The sequence below is a fragment of the Aotus nancymaae genome, unplaced genomic scaffold (genome assembly GCF_030222135.1).
Source record: "Aotus nancymaae isolate 86718 unplaced genomic scaffold, 86718_ANA_hifiasm-v0.15.2.pri h1tg000014l, whole genome shotgun sequence".
NCBI classification, from domain to species: domain Eukaryota; kingdom Metazoa; phylum Chordata; class Mammalia; order Primates; family Aotidae; genus Aotus; species Aotus nancymaae.
The window spans coordinates 51,511,759-51,533,738 of record NW_026988425.1 but is presented as its reverse complement, the minus strand read 5'-3'; the positions used below and the strand labels follow the sequence as shown (position 1 = coordinate 51,533,738).

The window sequence follows — 21,980 nt, the reverse complement described above, 5'->3', positions numbered from 1 at the left end:
CCTGGCCAATATGGTGAAACCCTGTCTCTACTAAAATACAAAAATTAGCCAGGCGTGATGGTGGGTGCCTGTAATCCCAGCTACTCGAGAAGCTGAGATGGGAGAATCGCTTGAACCCGGGAGACAGTGGTTGCAATGAGCCGAGATCACATCCCTGCACTCCAGCCTGGGCCGGTGAGAGAGACTTCGTCTAAAAAAAAGAAAAAAAATAGAAAAACAGACCCTATGGCTACAAAAAACAAAAAAAAATGAGGCAGATAATTAAAGCTTTCACACCCAGGACTTGCCTGTTTTAACTTCATAACCTTCATGAAATATTCAGCAAGAAAACAAAAAAATCTTCATAATTATTAGGTATAAGTCATAGAAGGAAACTCATCAACAACAACAAAAAAATGAGTATATGAACCTGTGATAGGAAACATGCCCCCTTCCATGAGTTTCTTCTCAAGAATGAAAACACAGATCTTTAATAGAGTAGGCATTGGTACTAAATTAAGTCATCTGAGAGTCCCTGCTCAGGTGCCTCCTCTTCTGGAGTTCAGGAAGAAGAAGGCATCTAAGAAGTATGAAGAGGACATTGACACTCTTGAGGCTCCAACTGAATTTTATGTATTTAACACACATATTGACTCCCTAAGGACTAATGTAAGTCCACTTGAGGCCATCCTACTTAAGGTTCTAAGGTTGAAACAATTTTACAATGTTAGTTTTTTTTTTTAAATTACATTCAAAAAAACAAACAATAAGATGGGGACAGGGTTGGGGCATATAAAACAGGTCCCTAAACACATGACAGACCTTGTCTTTACACCTGAATACAGTTACCATAGAAGTCTCATTACCCCCTCCCCTCAATTAAGCTATATAGTTGTCTTTTCCACTGTTGTTCAATAAGTTCCAATGGTTCTACCTTGAAAGAGGTAATGGTCTTTGGAAAAAGTCATTCTAGGTTGTAAAAAGGTTCTGTGTATACAGTTTGTCACAGTAACAAAGCTTTCAAAATTAAAAAAAAAAAAAGTCTGTGTTTTGGTATAATTTTTTTTTATTTTTCAGTTTTTTGTAAAGCAACATACAGCAACAATTGTGATTACAGAACTTGCCTGAGGTTGTGATCACAACCAGCGTAAACATTATTTGCACATCAGTAAGGAAAACAAAACAGGAGATGAGTTCTTATAAGAAAGCAAATTCTAGAGATGTCACTCTGTCTGCATTTCTCCTTCCATGCAACTTCTCCTTTACTCAAGGCTGACAGTAACACCTGGTTTTTCCACATCTGCACTGATACCTGACTGGGAGCCATCCATCTTGGAGTAGGCGAATATGCTACAGCAGCATCACGGCACTGGCGAACTTCTTCTGGCAGATGGGGCACAAATGCTGCCTCTTAATGGATGTGTTGGTTCGGTGAACCCCGGGGTATGTCTTCAGGTTACCTTAGGTAGAAATGGCTTGGCCACAGATCTCACACTGGAATGATCTCTCCCTGTTGTGGGTGCAGTAATGCATTCTGAGGGAGCTCTGGCAGCTTAAGACTCGGTGGCAAATCAGAGATTCATTGGAGTCCATGGTCCCACTCCCTTGGAAGCCACCAGTCCTTGGGGAATTATGGTTTGGTCCCACCCCAGGATGTGTGGATCCACCCTCATTTTCTGGAGAAGGTCCAGGCTGCAGGTTGCTTGGCAAGGGGGCCACCCATGAGGTCCTTAGTCTCCAAAGAGGGATTCTCAGGTAGCCCTACAGAGGGGCTTGCAAATACAGGGTTGCTGTCTAGAGAGATTCAATTCATCTATGGGGACCGTACAGAGAGTGCATGGGGGATGCCATTGCCTGCCGCCACTTTGTCCTGGAACTTCGCCAACAGCTGGGGGTTTGCCTTCACCTGGGGGTGTCGGCGAAAGTGAACCTTTAATGTCGTTTTTGGTGGGAAAGTGATGACCACACACAGAGCACACGGAGGGTCTCTCTCCAGTGCGGGAGCAGAGGTGGATCTGCAAGGAGCTATCAGCCCCGAAAACCTTGCTACAGCACTGACACTTGAACTTGCAGAGGACTGCCTCATCATTGGGTTTGACATCTACCACAGAGGTGTTCGGTGGCTTCTCCTTCCCTTGGATGGGCCTAGCGCCACAGTGGAGAAAGGGCTCTGGAAGCGACTGAGCCCGGGCCTGAGGATGCAAAGCACTGGGGAGGTGGTGGCAGAAGGGATGTTGGCGTGAGGTAGCTTGGCTTGTTTCAAGGCATCCAGAGATAGATCTTGGCTTCCAGCTTTCTGGCTGAGCAAAGCCACAGCTGTATAAACCTGCTGGGACATGTGGCAGCCCAAGATCTTCAGGGTGTCGGATCCACCCCCCTGGAGTGCAGGCGTGAGAGGCCCACGTGTTCACCTGGATGCGGATCTGCTCCGGGAGCTGGGCCTGCTGTAGCTGCTTCTGCGGCTGCAGACACAGGATCTGCTGGGGGACGCAGGGGATGCTGTTGGTGCCAGGCACAGGGGCAGGCAGGGCATGTGCACTCTGCTGATTCACCGCCACCTTGGTGCCCCGTAGTGCCCTCAAGGTCACGTAGTGTTGGCCACTTTGCCTTTGGGTAAATAGCTTATGTCCTGGGGCGTGGGTGGCAAGGCCGTCTCCATCTTTAGATACATCACAGACTCCGCACCATCTCCTTCATGTCCCCTGAGCTGCCACCACTCTCCCTGTGACCATCCTCACCACTTGGACTGTGACTGGTGGCTCAGTACAGCTCCCGAGAAGTCTTCTGAAGGCACTGGACCCTCGCCGTCATTCACGATGAAGACAGGTGGGTTCTTAGTGCAATTTTTCTTATGTTCCAAGGACTCAGAGATGCTAAAGACTTCACACATGATGTCTTACAGACTTGTGTCTTCTCCTGACGAAGCCAATTTGCTGTGGCTTGGTTCTCATTAGCCTCATCGTCATTTCCTGGATGGCTGACTGGAGCACCAGGCTCCCACACCACAGGAGCTGCATCTACAAACTCCGGGGTCAGCTGCTTGCCCTGGTCCTCCTCGGAGGTGATGTCCTGGGGTTTCACCTGCTGGAGCCTCAACGTGATGCGAGGAACCAGGCGCCAGGAGAGCAGCTCTCCCAGCCACAAAATTCCAGGGTTGGGAAATTTACCCACCTTCCCTGCTCATTTCCATTCTGACTTATCTGGATACTCCCTCTGTCCCCAGGAGAATACATTTCTGCACTGCCAAGAACATGTTGCGATTTGAGAATCTTTCTTTAACAAAATTCACATCTTTATTAAAGGTTTTCCATTATTGCACAAATCTTCCTGACTGCCACCTTCTCCCGATCCCCCCTGCCCTGCCCCCTCCGCGCCTGGCAAATCAAAAGTATAAATATCAGAAAAGTAAACCTATAAATATAACAAAGATGTAAAATGGCCAGTTTTGTCATAGGCCAGTTCTTAACATTGAAAATCCTTCTGCCAATGTCCTTTATTTTCTGCTAATGTATTAGTTTTTCAAGAGGACACAGCAGAATACAGAAGAAAACTCAGATCCAAAAGACTCTTCAACCAACAGTGGTCTTGGGACACTATTTAGTTTTCTCTACAGCTGGAAAAGGAGAGCTCATGTGGGTTTTCACAGCTTCCTTTAAAATGCAGGACTATGACTCCAAGCTCTCAAAATATCTGGAGGGAGAGCTGTGAGCATACTGGAGAATTCACTGAGAAATCTGGCCTCCAAGGAGAACAAATTATGATTCCCTAAAAAGAATAGGAGTGGGCACCTGGGAACTGGTAGCTTTCTTTCTATGAAAGAAACTGTTCTGCTTTTTGAGTAAGACAACACAGAACCATAGGTGAAACTCTATACATACTACTAAGAACGAATTAAACATTTATATCAGATATTCTCTATAGTATTTTATCTCTATAAATATATCTATTGATTATCCTAAATCACATTATTCTAAACAGTCAGGGGTTTTAGCTAACAAAAATACGCTTTCAAAATCTACATAGAATAAAAGAATTCCTTCTTAGGTAGTATCCTATTTCCACATGCCTTAAAATTGGATCTTGGAAACCATGACTCTCTTACCACCCCTTTGCTGGTGCTGGAAATGATTTCAAGTGCAGCTACTGAAAGAAAAATTTTAACTGTGAAGCATTGAAGTTGCCTGGAGCTTCGCAGCTTTGAAGCAGAATCTATTGTTGTTATGTTTTCGCTCTGTTTTTCTGTTTGACAACATTTAGACAAAGTTTAAGAAGACAAAAAGTAGACAAAAGACAAAGATGAAGTCCAGAAAGACCATTCAGAACAAAGACTCTAGTTCCAAGTCCTTTCTATTTCTATATAAACCCGAGGCACTCACTCACTAGTCTTTAATACTTCTGTCTTCTTGACTTGAATTAAAATGTGTCATGCTAAGAATCCAATTACTTGACCAGAGACAAAATTTCATTAGTCACCAAAGAGCAGTAAAATACTGCTGTGTTCAAGGAGATTCAAACATGCTGTCTTCACTGCTGAACTTAGAAACAGTCTAGACTATGTAACCACTTGTTATCAGAAACCAGTCAGAGAAACTCCTGGAAGGAATAAATTCCTCATATGGCTTCAGTCCCACCTCAGCTCTCAACACCCTCACTCTCTCCACTCCAATCATTAGTTTTATTTCAGTTCTTCAAATGCTACAAGACTTTTCTTATGTTCAGGTCTTTGAATAGGCAGTTGCTTCTGAATAGAGTATTCGTCTACTCCTCACTTTATTCATTCCTCTTTCAGATCTCATATCAGTATCACTTTCCTCAGGGAGGCTCTCCTGCGTCCCTCTCACAGTGCATCACCCAGCAGAACATATCACATTAATAATTCGTCATTTAATGTATATAGGCCTTGCTAGACTCTACATTTCATGGAAGAAGGTGCTGTCTCTATTACCACTCTATCCCTGAAACATAGTACAATTCCTGACACTCAGGGACACTCATAAAGATTCATTGAATAAATAAATAGACGGAACACTTAGATGTGCAACTAAGACATAATCTAATTTAACATTGAATTAATATATGACAATTCTATATGGGTTGAGAGAGTCAAGAGTCAACTAGCCACAGCAAGCACAAAGACAGTTAAATATCCACAAGTCTGAAAGCAAGGAAACCCTTTAGCCCATGACATCAAAAACCGAATATCCATTTGGAAAATTGTGCCACTAAATCAACCAAGAAATGAGGTTGTTTAAAAAAATGCAAAAAAGGACCAGACGTGTAATCCCAGCACTTTGGGAGGCCAAGATGGGCAGATACCTGAGGTCGGGAGTTCGAGACTAACCTGACCAACATGGAGAAACCCCATCTCCATCTCTACTAAACATACCAAATTAGCCAGGTGTGGTGGCGCATGCCTGTAATCCCAGCTACTAGAGAAGCTGAGGCCGGAGAATTGCTTCAACCTGGGAGGCAGAGGTTGCGATGAGCCAAGATCATGCCATTGCACTCCAGCCTGGGCAACAAGAGCAAAACTGTCTCAAAAAAAAAAAAATGCAAAAGATGATCAGCTATAATTCAATTTAAGGAAAGTCCAAGAAGTTGTGTGTAAAGTATTTTGGTTTGTTCTTGGTTCATTTTCAAAATATCGTGTGGGAGTCTTGGCATATTGAAGCAAAAATGATAGATTAAAAGTAGAAAATGTGCATAAATATTAGATCAGAAAATAAAGGCAAGCAAGTTAAGCCTGTGGAAAAGCAATTTTCAGAAGGACTAAAAAGAACTCTCAGTATTCACAAGTGACCTAAAAGTGACCTGGAACAGGAATAAAATAAAATAAATGCAGCCTACTTTAGTGAGCATACAGCACTTGCTTTTCAAGGTGATAAACAGTTTGTAAGCATTGCATCTTTAGTCCTCAGAACCCCCTTGTAATAAGGTAGGCACCATTCTACCCCCATTCTATAAGCGAGGTAACTGAGGTTCTAAACAGTTAAGTAATTTTCCTAAGCTTATATAGATAATGTGAAAACCCATATTCAAATCCAGATTCCTGGAGCTCAAATTCTTAACCTCATTGCACTACAAATTACCCAAATCTAAAACTTCTGCATCCCATTTCTTCTAAATCCAAATCAACACTTGCCCCCTCGGTGACACTTATAACCACCTGCATTGCTTTCCCAAGCATTCTGGTGAAAACACTAGGGAAGAGTCATTCTCTCCAGAGCAGCCACAGAGCATTCCACAAAGAAAGGCAAGGAAGAGCTCCAAAAATTGGTGTGCCAGCTCTGTGGGCACAGCCTCCTGTTGCAATATTTTACTAATGCATTCTCATTCTCACAGGCTCAGAATGAGAATGCATTAGTAAAATATTTAGGTTTTTTTTTAATTCTGCACACATGTTATTGTGTGTGTGCTTCTATGTGTTTGTGTACATATATATGAGCCTAAGTGTGCTAGAAGAATTCACACCAAACTCTAACAGTGGTGATTAATGGGAATGGGTATGGAATGAGAAGCAGGAATGAAGAGGAAATGTTTCTTTTTAGGCTTCATGCTTCTATCATATTCATAATTTTTACTAGGCAATTAAGTTATATTTTAATTTTCTTAGAAGGCATCTAGCCTATGTTTCTCCTGGATCAGAGAATGATCTTACATTAATAGCAGCTATGACAGATAGCACTCTCCTCTTACCCACCTGCAGTGCTACACAGCCTCCTGATATTTTCCAGAGGATGCTGTCTTCCTTACTTCTGCTGCAGCAATTTCACCCCATTGCTTTTTTTCCTTTCTTCATGTACTAACTTCCTCGATCATAGCCACCAAGACCCCATTTAATTTGACTGTAATAAACATATTCTTAACTGCTCTCAGAATACTTCGGGGCACTATTGATCTCTTTGGCCACAAAAATTTGACTCTAACTAGGGCTCAAGGATATTCTGCCTTCAAATAAGTGTCCCATACCAGTGATAGCAATGAGTTCTATCTAGTCCATTAAATTTCATGTCAACCCACCTGTAGGATTAAACCTGAAATTATCTTTAAGTTGTCTGTCTTTCTCGTTTCCCAAATATCCAGATTCTGTTTCCCCACTCTATCATTTTATTAAATATACAATTAACACATGAATATGCTCTTTATAAAAGAGGAAGACCACACAGAAGTATATCAAAAAAGTAAGACTCTCCCTCGACTTTTTCTCTAATTGCGATGTTATTGTCTGGTGGAGGACCTTTGGGCACCCCCCCTCCCAGCCACATGGAAAGTGCCTAACTTCCGGATGAGGAAAGCCCCTCCTCCCTCACAAGGAGGGTCCCTTATCTCACTCTGTCTACCGCCTTGGCTCGGCCGGATTCCAGCAGCCTTCCGGCCGGGCAACCAACTGAACCAATCACCATCCGCCCCATCAGCTCTCCAGTAACTTCTGGCCCGACAAGCTCCCCGCCCGGCAGACATCCCCCCCCCTCCCCGACAGCCAGCCTGACCTATTGCCACCTGCCAAATCAGCTCTCCCACTCCCCCAATCCTTCTACCCCTATAAAAACCGCCGAACAAAGAAAGCCGGTGTGAGACTGCTGACTCTTCCCGGCACGAGTCCAGTCCACCCGGAGACTCTCCAATAAAGCCTGAACTCCTGAACTCCTCTTTTGTCTGATCTAATTCGGTCGCGCCTTGGGGTCCAAGTTACAAGAGTCCGGGCAGGTCGGACAGTTATCACTAAAAATTGTTTGTGTGCATTCTTCCAAATTTTTTCCAATGTGTTTGTAACGTTAAGTACCCAATATTGTTTTGTGACTTGCTTTTTCCATTCCTTTATTCCCAATATATTTCAGGTCTTTTCAAGTGAGCAGATTTGACTCTGCTTAATTTCTTTTAACAGTTCCCTGGTATTAGTGGTGTGACCATATCCTAATTAACTTAAGCACTACTGTATTGATGGAAACCTGAAATATTTCTACATTTAAACTCTCACAAACAAGGTTGCAATGAACATCCTAATACTCTGTATCTATATACACATTTTTAGTTTTCCTCCAGGATAGTTCTTAAAAATAAAATTCTTATTTATCATCAATTTTGACAAATATACCAAATTGCCATCTAAAAACGTGCCAATATTGTTTCATTCTCTAGCTTCGTGGATTTTTTTAATATCTAAAATAAGACGATGAGCCAAAATACTCCCCACATTCCTGGTGGAGTATTCCTCCTTTTCAAAATTACCTTAGCGCAATTCTCATTCAGTCAATTTTACAATGAGGCTTTCAAGTTCCACTAAATTTTTTTTGCAAAACAAGAAAAGAATGAAGAACTGAAGTTCTTGGTTCCTTGAGTTTTCACCCACTCTGTGTTCCACCTGTAAGAGAAGCAGCCAGCACCCTGGAACAGCAGACCCCTGACCTCACAGGCACCAAGGTCGGGAAGCCCTTATCCTCTTCACTTAATGTCACACTCAGGGCAGCCTGCACAAAGGGCTCTCTGGATCCTGCCTTGCCTGTGGACTTCAGGTGAGAGTGGCAACAAGGGCGTCAAAGAGCAAGACAGAGTGGGCTATGCCATCAGCCTGTCCCTGTCATCCATGAGAGCCTAGGGAAGTCACAGGCCCCTCCCTCATTGGTTGGTAATATGGGTTTTGCTACCATAACTTCAGAGCCTTGCTATAAGGACTAGAGATAGTGTCTGAAGGGTTTAGCTGAAGCAGGTTAAGTATACAGTGGTTTGAAAAAGACAGGGGGACTTGTTTTCACTTATTTTCCATCAACTCCTTCGGGAACCTAGAGTCTGGTGATTTCTCCTCTCCACTCCTCACTCCTCCCTACAATTCCTCTGTGAGAGCAAAGTTCACCCTGACAACAGTCACTACTTGGTGTGCATGTATGAGGGGCTAGGAGCTGTGAAGTATGTGTCTCAAGAATGATCCAGGAGGTTTTCAAGATGGCCGATTAGGAGGAAGTCGGGATCGCAGCTCCGAAAGAAGGCGCAGAGGGTGAGTGGACGCCGCATTTCCAGACAGATTTTTACTGACCACAGACCAGGGGATTAACAGGAGGAGGAGCCGCAGGGGTCACCAGCGCCGCTGGTTTGAGCGGAGCGGCGCGCCGCTCGGCCTACGCCCTGAGGTGGGGGGCGGCGGATCCACGTACAGAGCAAGAGAGACTGAATCACCTCTGAGCCAGCAAGGGGAGCTGAAGCAGGGATTCAAGCCAGGACATTCCCGGGCAAGGGCACGCCACGAATCTCAGAGCCGCTGCTTTGGCTGATGCAGCGGCTCACAGGGCAGCGGATTTTTACTGCCCACAGACCAGGAGATTCACCGGTGGTGAAGCTCCACGGGTTGCCAGCGCCGCTGGTTGGACTGGCGCGGCTGCTCTGCCTGCACCCAAGGCAGGGAGCAGCGGCCCCTTGTGCAGAGTGAGCGAGACCGGATCCCCTCTGGGCCAGCAAGGGGAGCTGAGGCAGGGACTCAACCCAGGAGTTTCCTGGGCAAAGAGGACACCTCCGGAAACACGGCTGAACACGGGACGGTCCAGCTCTGTGGAGGGGCGTCACCCACCGGGAAACACCCTGCAGTTCCCAGGACAATTTGCCCACAGCAGCTCAACGAAGCCTCTGCAGGCTGAGTGTGACTAGGCTGCCACCTTGTGGGCAGGGAAAACCATTGCAACAGTGGAAAATCATAACGCCCTAATTCCCTGGGACAGACCACCTAGGGGGAAGAAAAGGGGGTTTATGAGTTCAGCTACTACAGACTTAAAATTACCAAAATCAGAAGGACAGCAACTACAAAGTCGATAGGTGGATAAATCCACAAAGATGGGAAGAAACCAGCGCAAAAAGGATGAAAACACCCAAAACCAGAACACCTCTCCTCCTACAAGGGAGCACAACTTCTCACCAGCAAGGGAACAAGACTGGATGGAGAATGAGCGTGATGAAATGACAGAATCAGCTTTCAGAAAGTGGATAATAAGAAACTTCCGTGAGCTAAAAGAACATGTTCTAACCCAATGCAAAGAAACTAAGAACCTTGAAAAAAGACTTGACAAAATGTTAACGAGAATGGACAACTTAGAGAGGAATATGAGCGAATTGATGGAGCTGAAAAACACAACACGAGAACTTCGCGAAGGATGCACAAGTTTCAACAGCCGAATTGACCAAGCAGAAGAAAGGATATCAGAGGTCGAAGATCAACTCAATGAAATAAAACGAGAAGGCAAGATTAGAGAAAACAGGGTAAAAAGGAATGAACAGAGTAAACAAGAAATATGGGACTATGTGAAAAGACCTAATCTACGTTTGATAGGTGTACCTGAATGTGACGAAGAGAATGCATCCAAGCTGGAAAATACTCTTCAGGATATTATCCAGGAAAACTTCCCCAACCTAGCAAGGCAGGCCAATATGCAAGTCCAGGAAATACAGAGAACACCACAAAGATATTCCTCTAGAAGAGCAACCCCAAGGCACATAATCTTCAGATTCGCCAGGGTTGAAATGAAGGAGAAAATACTAAGGGCAGCCAGAGAGAAAGGTCGGGTTACCCACAAAGGGAAGCCCATCAGACTTACAGCAGGTCTCTCAGCAGAAACCCTACAGGCCAGAAGGGAGTGGGGGCCGATATTCAACATCCTTAAAGAAAAGAACTTTCAACCCAGAATTTCATATCCAGCCAAACTAAGCTTCATAAGTGAAGGAAAAATAAAATCCTTTGAGAACAAGCAAGCACTCAGAGATTTCATCACCACCAGACCAGCTTTACAAGAGCTCCTGAAGGAGGCACTACACATAGAAAAAAACAACCAGTATCAGCCATTCCAAAAATGCACGAAATGGTAAAGAGCATCAACACAATGAAGAATCTGCATCAACCAATGGGAAAAACAGCCAGCTAGCATCAAAATGACAGGATCAAATTCACACATAACAATATTAACCCTAAATGTAAACGGACTAAATGCCCCAATCAAAAGACACAGATTGGCAAATTGGATAAAAAGCCAAAACCCATCAGTGTGCTGTATCCAGGAAACCCATCTCACAAGCAAGCATACACAAAGGCTCAAAATAAAGGGATGGAGGAAGATTTACCAAGCAAACAGAGAACAAAAAAAAGCAGGAGTTGCAATTCTCATCTCTGATAAAATAGACTTTAAAGCAACAAAGATCAAAAGAGACAAAGAAGGACATTACATAATGGTAAAAGGATCAATGCAACAAGAAGAGCTAACGATCCTAAATATATATGCACCTAATACAGGAGCACCCAGATACATAAGGCAAGTTCTTAAAGACTTACAAAGAGACCTAGACTCCCACACAATAGTGGGAGACTTCAACACCCCATTGTCAATATTAGACAGATCAACGAGACAGAAAATTAACAAGGATATCCAGGACTTGAACTCAGACCTGGACCAAGCAAACCTAATAGACATTTGCAGAACTCTCTACCCCAAATCCACAGAATATACATTCTTCTCAGCACCACATCACACCTACTCTAAAATTGACCACATAATTGGAAGTAAATCACTCCTCAGCAAATGCAAAAGAACGGAAACCATAACAAACAGTCTCTCAGACCACAGTGCAATCAAGTTAGAACTCACAATTCAGAAGCCAACCCAGAACCGCACAGCCTCATGGAAATTGAACAACTTTCTCCTGAATGTTGACTGGATAAACACTGAAATGAAGGCAGAAATAAAGATGTTCTTCGAAACCAATGAGAACGAAGACACCACATACCAGAATCTCTGGGACACATTTAAAGCAGTCTCTAGAGGAAAATATATAGCAATAGGTGCCCACATGAGAAGAAAGGAGAGATCTAAAATTGACACTCTATCGTCAAAATTGAAAGAGCTAGAGGAGCAAGATCAAAAAAACTCAAAACCTAGCAGAAGACAAGAAATAACTAAGATCAAAACAGAATTGAAGGAGATAGAGACACGAAAAGCCCTTCAAAAAATCAATAAATCCAGGAGCTGGTTTTTTGAAAAGATCAACAAAATAGACAGAGCACTAGCCAGACTAATGAAAAAGAAAAGAGAGAATAACCAAATAGATGCAGTAAAAAATGATAAAGGGGATATCATCACAGATGCCAGAGAAATTCAAACCATCATCAGAGATTATTACAAACAACTCTATGCACATAAACTAGAAAACCTGGAAGAAATGGATAAATTCCTGGACAGTTGCCTCCTCCCAAGCCTAAACCAGGAAGAAGTCGAAACCCTGAATAGACCAATAACAAGGTCTGAAGTCGAGGCAGCAATTAAGAGCCTACCACCCAAAAAAAGCCCAGGTCCAGATAGGTTCACAGCCAAATTCTACCAGACATACAAAGAGGAACTGGTACCATTCCTACTGAAACTATTTCAAATAATCCAAAAAGAAGGAATCCTTCCCAAATCATTTTATGAGACCAACATCATCCTAATACCAAAACCCGGCAGAGACTCAACAAGAAAAGAAAATTACAGGCCAATATCCATGATGAACATAGATGCAAAAATCTTCAATAAAATACTGGCAAGCCGATTGCAACAGCACATCAAAAAGCTTATCCACCATGATCAAGTAGGATTCATCCCGGGGATGCAAGGCTGGTTCAATATACGCAAGTCTATAAATGTAATTCACCACATAAACAGAACCAAAGACAAAAACCACATGATTATCTCAATAGATGCAGAGAAGGCCTTCGACAAAATTCAACAGCCCTTTATGCTAAAAACTCTCAATAAACTAGGTATCAACGGAACGTACCTCAAAATAATAAAAGCTATTTATGACAAACCAACAGCCAATATCATACTGAATGGGCAAAAACTGGAAGCATTCCCTTTGAAATCGGGCACCAGACAAGGATGCCCTCTCTCACCACTCCTATTCAATATAGTACTGGAAGTTCTAGCCAGAGCAATCAGACAAGAAAAAGAAATAAAGGGTATTCAATTAGGAAAGGAGGAAGTCAAATTGTCTCTGTTTGCAGACGACATGATTGTATATCTAGAAGACCCTATCATCTCAGCCCAAAATCTCCTGAAACTGATAAGCAACTTCAGCAAGGTCTCAGGATACAAAATCAATGTGCAAAAATCACAAGCATTCCTATACACCAATAATAGACATAAAGAGAGCCAAATCAAGAACGAACTGCCATTCACAATTGCTACAAAGAGAATAAAATACCTAGGAATACAACTAACAAGGAACGTAAAGGCCCTCTTCAAGGAGAACTACAAACCACTGCTCAACGAAATAAGAGAGGACACAAACAGACGGAGAAACATTCCATGTTCATGGTTAGGAAGAATTAATATCGTGAAAATGGCCATACTGCCCAAAGTAATTTACAGATTCAACGCTATCCCCATCAAGCTACCAATGACCTTCTTCACAGAACTGGAAAAAACCACCTTAAACTTCATATGGAACCAAAAGAGAGCCCGCATAGCCAAGTCAATTCTAAGCAAAAAGAACAAAGCAGGAGGCATGACACTACCGGACTTCAAACTCTACTACAAGGCTACGGTAATCAAAACAGCATGGTACTGGTACCAAAACAGAGATATAGACCAATGGAACAGAACAGAGGCGTCGGAGGCGACACAACATATCTACAACCACCCGATCTTTGACAAACCTGATAAAAACAAGCAATGGGGAAAGGATTCCCTGTTCAATAAGTGGTGTTGGGAAAACTGGCTAACCATATGCAGAAAGCAGAAACTCGACCCCTTCCTGACACCTTACACTAAAATTGACTCCAGATGGATTAAAGACTTAAACATAAGGCCTAACACCATAAAAACACTAGAAGGAAACCTAGGCAAAACCATTCAGGACATAGGCGTAGGCAAGGACTTTATGACCAAAACACCAAAAGCATTGGCAACAAAAGCCAAAATAGACAAATGGGACCTAATCAAACTCCACAGCTTTTGCACAGCAAAAGAAACAGTCAATAGAGTGAATCGGCAACCAACAGAATGGGAAAAATTTTTGCAGCCTACCCATCTGACAAAGGGCTGATATCCAGAATTTACAACGAGCTAAAAAAGATTTACAAGAAAAAAACAAACAAGCCCATTCAAAAATGGGCGAAGGATATGAACAGATACTTTACAAAAGAAGACATACAAGAGGCTAACAAACATATGAAAAAATGCTCATCATCACTGGTCATTAGAGAAATGCAAATCAAAACTACATTGAGATACCATCTCACGCCAGTTAGAATGGCGATCATTAAAAAATCTGGAGAAAATAGATGCTGGAGAGGATGTGGAGAAATAGGAACACTTTTACACTGTTGGTGGGAGTGTAAATTAGTTCAACCATTGTGGAAAACAGTGTGGCGATTCCTCAAGGACCTAGAAATAGAAATTCCATTTGACCCAGCAATCCCATTACTGGGCATATATCCAAAGGATTATAAATCATTCTACTATAAGGACACATGCACACGAATGTTCATTGCAGCACAGTTTACAATAGCAAAGACCTGGAACCAACCCAAATGCCCGTCGATGATAGACTGGACAGGAAAAATGTGGCACATATACACCATGGAACATTATGCAGCCATTAAAAATGAGGAGTTCGCGTCCTTTGTAGGGACATGGATGAACCTGGAAACCATCATTCTCAGCAAACTGACACAAGAACACAAAACCAAACACCACATGTTCTCACTCATAGGAGGGTGTTGAACAAGGAGAACACATGGACACAGGGAGGGGAGCACTATACACGGGGGTCTGTTGCAGGGGAGTCGGGGGGACAGCGGGGGGCGGGAGTTGGGGAGGGATAGCATGGGGAGAAATGCCAGATATGGGTGAGGGGGAGGGAGGCAGCAAATCACACTGCCATGAATGCACCTATGCAACAACTTTGCATGTTTTTCACATGTACCCCAAAACCTAAAATGCAATAAAAAAATAAAAATAAAAAAAATAAATAAATAAATAAAAAAAAGCAAGGAGGAAAAAAAAAAAAAAAAAAAAAAGAATGATCCAGACCAGGGAACCTGAGCTCTCATCGTCTTCTCCCAGCCATAGCCTCAGGCCTTGAATTCTTCACTGTCTTAAACTGTTCTCCTATGGGACTGTTTTCTCCGTCTTCCTATCACTCATTCATTCATTCAGCAAACTCTTAAAGAGGATTTGCCCTGTGCCAGGTACCATGCATAGCTTGGGGGATGCAGTGGAGGCCCAATATCCACCCTGCCTTCAGGCAAAGGCATGCGTTCCCCTCTCCATTCTTTTGCACAAGCACATTTACGTGGCTGTGGTCCAGGATCTCTTTTCAACATGTTTCTCTCTGCAGTCTACCGCCACCCTTAGCCAGGCTTCCCCCACCTCCCCTGCATTTCCTGCCTCCTTCACATACAGTTGTCATGCTGTGAAACTGTTAAAGGGCTTCTGCTAGCAAGCATCAAGGACACAGCCTTAACAATCGTGTTCTTTAAATCAAATCAGCATCAAGGACATCGAATTCAAGAACCTTATGCCTTAAAATCACCCACCTCGAGAAACGTTGCTGTTTGAAATTATATCAGGACCTGCAAAGCCAAAACAAACCAGCTTTAACCTAAGACAGATGGAATGCTGAGTGTGTTAAAGCAGCTCTGTCTTGGTCTAGGAGTCCATCAGTTTCCTTGTCACCACTTCTGTTAATCAGAACCATCTGTGCTTTCCTAGTAACATATATTAGCTCTGCTCAAGCAGAGCTGGGGGGAACTGTTCCCAAACGCAGGGCTCACTTGCCTGGCAAGTTTAACAAATTAATGTTTGTTTTTCAGAACTCGGATCTGTTATCTCATCAACAGTGCTTAATCTCAGTGTTTCCATGGACTGGAGTCCCTCAGGTCCTTCATGGTTGGTTGACCAAGATGAAATAACTAGACGTTCCACTGAGAGCTTTTTTAGATGAGGGAAGGTAGACCCAGACTAAAAGACGAAAGGAGATTAGTAAAGATTGTCCGTGCCAGAGTTGAACACGATACAATTCTGTTTCCAGTAAATGCGACAACAATCCTGTCAAGCTCTGATCTCCTATGGGATGAGAAGCTCCTGAAATGATATCCTAGACTACCTCATAATTTTTCAGTCACACACTGTCATGAGGATAGATTTATTTCGATTATTTAAGACTCAATCCATTTCATTTTAAAATGTCAGCCTTGGCTAGAGATAGTGTCTGCAGTGCCTCATGCCTATAATCCCAGTACTTTGGGAGGCCAAGGTAGGTGGATCACTTGAGGTCAGGAGTTCAAGACCAGCCTGTCCAACATGGTGAAACCTTGTCTCTACTAAAAATACAAAAATTAGCTGGGCATGGTGGTGGGCACCTGTAATCCCAGCTACTCAGGAGGCTGAGGCAGGAGAATCACTTAACCTGGAAGTTGGAGGCTGCGGTGAGCTGAGATCACAGCACTGCACTCCAGCCTGGGTGACAAAGTAAAACTCCATCTCAAAATAAATAAATAACTTCAGCCTTGTCTTTGAGTCAAAGCTATGAGGGTATATAATGGAGGAAGTATCTCTCCTGAAGGGAGACATGGCATGTCCTTATCCCTCAATTGACTCAAGATCATGGCTTCATGCTCTCCCTCCTACTTCTATGGTCAAGAAAAAACTAATGCCCAAATAGTTAAATTCAAGATCCTTGTCCTTTACCTGGCATGAGTGCTTCCGGAATATATGCATGCTGTGAGAGGAGGGGGGAAAGAGAGAGAAAGATTTCATGCACATTTCATTTGTATATGTCTACTTTAAGGTGAACGTGGTCTCAAGAAAAACTCATGATTCACTGTTTGTAGATGTCTAAGAATTAACATTTCTAGGTAAAAGTAATGCCACTGGTGATTATTTATGGGGATTTGCCAAAAGTCTGTTAGGCAAACCTCTGACACATCAGACTCATTCTCTTAGTAAATCTATTTGATTCAACAAGGAAACTGTGTCCACATATGCTGAGCATGCAATTGTTCATATCATCGTCTGCTTGTGACATTAAAAGCACACAGCAAACCAGGAGTTCAACCTTACATATTATGTAAATAAGATTGGATTTATTCAGTATGACTGAGGGTACTAAAAATAGCATGGCATTTGCCACTGAAAATGCAGGCAGGCAGCTCAGAGTGCTCACTTGCAAGTAAAGACACAACAATGAGACACGCCACTAGTACCAACCCAAATCAGAAGTGTTCACTCATGGGAAATATTTTCATAATGAAAGAAAAGAAAAAGCAGCTAAGATCTGCTTAACAAGCAATCCAAAAAGCCCCGCTCGAAAGATATTTAATAGTGGGATCTTTTTTATTCTGGTGGCATGATTCAATTCTGGGCTAAAAGTACACCTCGAATGATTCACAGACAACTATGAAGAACATGAATCCAGATTGACATAGAGATAAATGGGGCAGACAGAGTATGCAGAGATATAGAAACACATATGCACACACTGGGATGTTGGGAAACAGGCTGGGGGAGGCCAGAAGACAGGGAAGATAGCACCAGACTGATTGCTTTTGAAGAATTATGGGGAAAAGGGGTACTGTGGAGTAAAAGGAAAAACCCCTGTGACAGAGGCTACATTTGACCTTGGCTGTTGGTTCCCTTCACCCAAAGGCCAGATCATTGTGGAGCTTGCTAAAAACATCAGGCTGCTGAGTGATCTCTTGCTTTAAGGCTTCTGTTACCATAGGAACAGTCATCCTTTATTTTCTGAAAAGTGGTTAATACCTGGATTTGAAAGTAATGAGATTCTGTCCTAAACTTGAATTGAGTTCACTTCTGTCTCTGATACTGCCACCCTGGGTGTTATTACTGAAAATTCAGAATATCTTGGGAATTAACATCCAGAAAATAACACTAGGTCTATTCCAAGAATTGATTCAGATTCCTTTGCGTGAGTCTATGAGCTATGACTACAAAATCATGATGCATGTGTTTGAGTGTGAGGGCCTATTTCAGCAAACTAACGAGAACTTGCATAAAGAAAAGCACCCTGTGTCTTTCAAAGCAAAAGAGGTATATGTGCTTAGCCCAACACTGCTATCATTGTTGGAAACTTTTCTAGAAATTTTTGATACTACTTTCAGAGTGCCTTTAAAAACCCCTCTGGGAAATCCATTTCCTAACCTTGTAAACATGTCTTATGCAGTGAATACAAAATTTTATGCCAGTGCCAATGGCCACTGTGATTCCAGAGTGAGAAAGAGTGAACTATTTTTATTTAAACAAGGAGTAGAAGTCACAAACCATCCTTAAAACTTACATCTACGGCCAGGTGTGGTGGCTCATGCCTGTAATCCCAGCAATTTAAGAGGCCAAGGCAGGTAGATCACAAGGTCAGAAGATCGAGACCATCCTAGCCAACACAGTGAAACCTTGTCTTTACTAAAATACAAAAAATTAGCCAGGTGTGGTGGCACATACCTCTAGTCCCTGCTATTCGAGCGGCTGAAGCAGGGGAATCGCTTAAACTCAGGAGGCAGAGGTTGCAATGAGCTGAGATCGCACCATTACACTCCAGCCTGGTGACAGAGTAAGACTCCATCTAAAAAAAAAAAAAATTACATCTACACACACCTATTGGGATAGCTAATACTCAAAAAGTAGAAAATAACAAGTGCTGGGGAGGATGTGGGAAAATTGGAACACTTGTGCATTGTTGATGACAACCGAAATGGGACAGCCACTGCGGAAAAAGTGTGGAGGTTCCTAAAACAACTAAACATAGAATCACCAAATAATCCAGCAATTCCACTTCTAGATATATATTCAAAAAATTGAAAGCAGAGACTTAAACAAATATTTGGCCACCAACGTTTATAGCAGCATTTTTCACAATAGTTAAAATGTGGAAACGACTCAAATGACCATTGACAGATGAATGGATGAACAAAATGCGTTATGTGTATATATTGAAATATTACTCAGCCTCAAAAAGGAATGGAATCCTAATACAATTATACAACATGGATGAACCTTGAAGACATTATGCTAAGTGAATTAAGCCAAACACAAAAGGACAAATATTGTATGATTCCACTAATATGAAGTATCTGAACTAGTCAAATAATTCATAGAGAAAGTAGAATGGTGATTGCCAGATACTAGGGTGAGTAGGGAATGGGAGTTATTATTTAACTGGTACAGACCTTCAGCTTTGGAAAGTGAAACCGTTCTGGGGATGGATAGGGATGCTGGCTGCACAACAATGTGAATGTACTTAGTGCCACTGAATTGTACACTTTAAAGAGGTTAAAATGGTAAATTTTATGTTATGTATATTTTACCACAAAAAAGCTATAAAATCAAAGCCAGGAGTATCTTAATCATCTTCAAACCTGCCAATTCTCAGTCAATTCCTCACCTTCACAGCTGATGTACACAGAAGTTCTCCAGGACCAACCCAAACATTTGAAGTTAAATAGTTTTCCTGGCACTTTGGCCAGATCCTGGTTTGCACTAATAAAAGAGAAAAGCAACCTTATGGTAATAAGACTCAGTCCTATGTGGCATCACCAGATTTAGCAAATAAAAATATACAGTACCCACTGAAATTTGAAATTTAGATAAACAACAAATACTTTTTTAGCATATGTATGTTCTAAATGTTGCATGAGACATGGTTACACTAAAAATTTTTGTTGTTTAGCTGAAGTTCACATTTAAGTGGGCATGTTGTATTTCATCTGACAACACTAATCCTAAATGAAATTGCTTCTGGCCAACAGCATCATCTCCTGCCTTTAAACACTAACCCAAAGTCTGACGCTGCCTGAGTCAGCTGCACTCAGGCGTAAACCACACTGTTATCAGACCTTCTAGTGCAGAGAGCAGAAAATAAAGCACAGATCTGGTCACAGCTGTTTTCTTCCATTATGCAATAGTCAATATATGTCCAAAATCCACCACTTCAGCCCTTGTCCTCAGCCTTCGGTTTAAGTCATATTCCATCCTGCCCCTTAGCTCAGCTCTCCATGAGGTCTGGAGCCTGGTGGATTGTATCAGTCCTCCCTAATTTCTCATTAGATTTAGAAATAACACATTGAAAAGCTTTTTATCTTATCATTGCAAACTCTTTCATATAAAATATGTCCATGATGATTTCCAGTGACAGAAAGGCCATTTTAAAACTATCACAGCCAAGTTTTTCTGTAAATGCACCTCCTGTGTTATTAAACAATTAGTGTAATCGTCAAGTAAACGTCATGAAAAGGACATTAGAGTCTTCATTTTGTACCTAAAGAAACAGAACAGTCACTGGCTTTCTCAGTCAATAGTTCACTCTAAATCCATCACTTGCTTCTCTCCACCTGCCTTTCCAACCCCCAGGATGCTTCTTTCTTAAAATCTGGTGTCGTAATTGGGCATGTGTGTGTTTCCCACCTTGACACCACTTGTTTGTTTCCTTGGGCCTGATAATCCCTATCATTACATCTGCAAAAAGGAAATATTTAAAAGCATACGAATAACACTAATATGGAATTGGTCATGAGGACTGTTTGTCCTTCACTGTGTCACTCCTGGGCCAGCTCAAGGGACACACATAACCCTTTCTACAAAGCCTACTGCATTGTTAGTTCCTCAGAGCAGAAATATGCAACTCAATCCAACAAGTACTCATGAGGCTCCCATTATGCAGAAGCCACCACTAACTGAAGCCAAGGAGCCAAATTATTAAGACATTGTCACTGCCCACAAAGTACTTATAAACTCAGGATGTTTGCCCACAAGCTTCTGACCACACCTTTTATATTTTCCCCGACTGCCTTCTATTCTTTCACCTAGTCCTTTAAATCCAGGCATTTTGCTGGGATCTAAGCTCGGTCTGTCTCCCTTTTGTCCTCCATTCTCTTCCATGGTTCAACTTTTACGTTTATGTTGTGTCTGCCAAACTCTCTTACTCTGCCCTAGACCCAGATTTTCCAAATTCCCACTGGACATCTCTATCTGAATATTTATTCCAAGCTCAACACACTTCAAACCCCCAACACATATTCTTCCTCCCCAATTCTTGCTCCTATACTCCTTATGTAAATGATACCACTAAATTCCAAACAGAAGAAACTGAAACTCTCCCTCCTCACCCCTCCACACAACCAATTACAATACCCAGCCAGCTCCACTCCCACAGGGGCCCTCATCTCTGCCTCTGCCCCATCCTATCCACTCCCACAGGGGCCCTTGTCTCTGCTTCTGCCCCATCCTACTAGCCATGACTTGGTTTTTCCTTGTCCTTGCACCTGCGTGCCACTGTTGTTGTGGAACTGTCCCCGTAACCTCCAAACTCTCCCTTCTCGAATCCATCCTTCAGGTGGCTACCAGACTTGCCCTACAATCACAGTTAAATCACATTACCCTCCAACTCAAAAACCTGCAGTGTCTCCACATTGCTAGGAGAAAAAAAATCCTTGGAATAATATTCAGGGCTCTGCCATCTGGCCTCAACCTCATTTCTAACTCTTTCTCCCACTTCATTGCCCCAAATATCCTATATCCAAGTCACACAAAACCTTGCATTTTCTCCAAACTTGCTCATCTGGCTCTTTGCTGAAGGTGTCTCCTTCTTGCAGACTGCCCCTCTCTCCTAGAAGGAGCCCAGTTGCTTGAATCAACACATCTTAATTCAAATGCACCTGTGTCATATTGCTCAAATTACCTTTACCTGAGTTTCCTTACCTTTAAGATAGGGACAACAATTACATGTACCATGGAGTTTTTAGAAGGTGTAAGAGATAGTACATTTAAACAAGCTTAGTACAATGCCTAATGTACAAATTTTAGGTCCTGTCGTTATTGTTTGCAATTTACCTATATTTATCAACTACTTATTCATTCTTTCAGGCCCCAATAAAATGCCACCTCCTCACAGAAACTTCCTCAACTGCCTTAGTCAAGAACCATCATTAGCTCCTCCTTCCACCTTTCATCAATAAGTATATCACTCACATTGGCACGTTT

The 21,980-nt window shown here is 42.5% G+C and overlaps 1 pseudogene; it reads right to left on the bottom strand.

Moving 5' to 3' along the window:
• Positions 1–1,245: 1,245 nt before the first annotated feature.
• On the bottom strand, positions 1,246–20,879 carry LOC105720620 (sal-like protein 4; annotated as a pseudogene).
• Between the last annotated feature and the right edge of the window lie 1,101 nt (positions 20,880–21,980).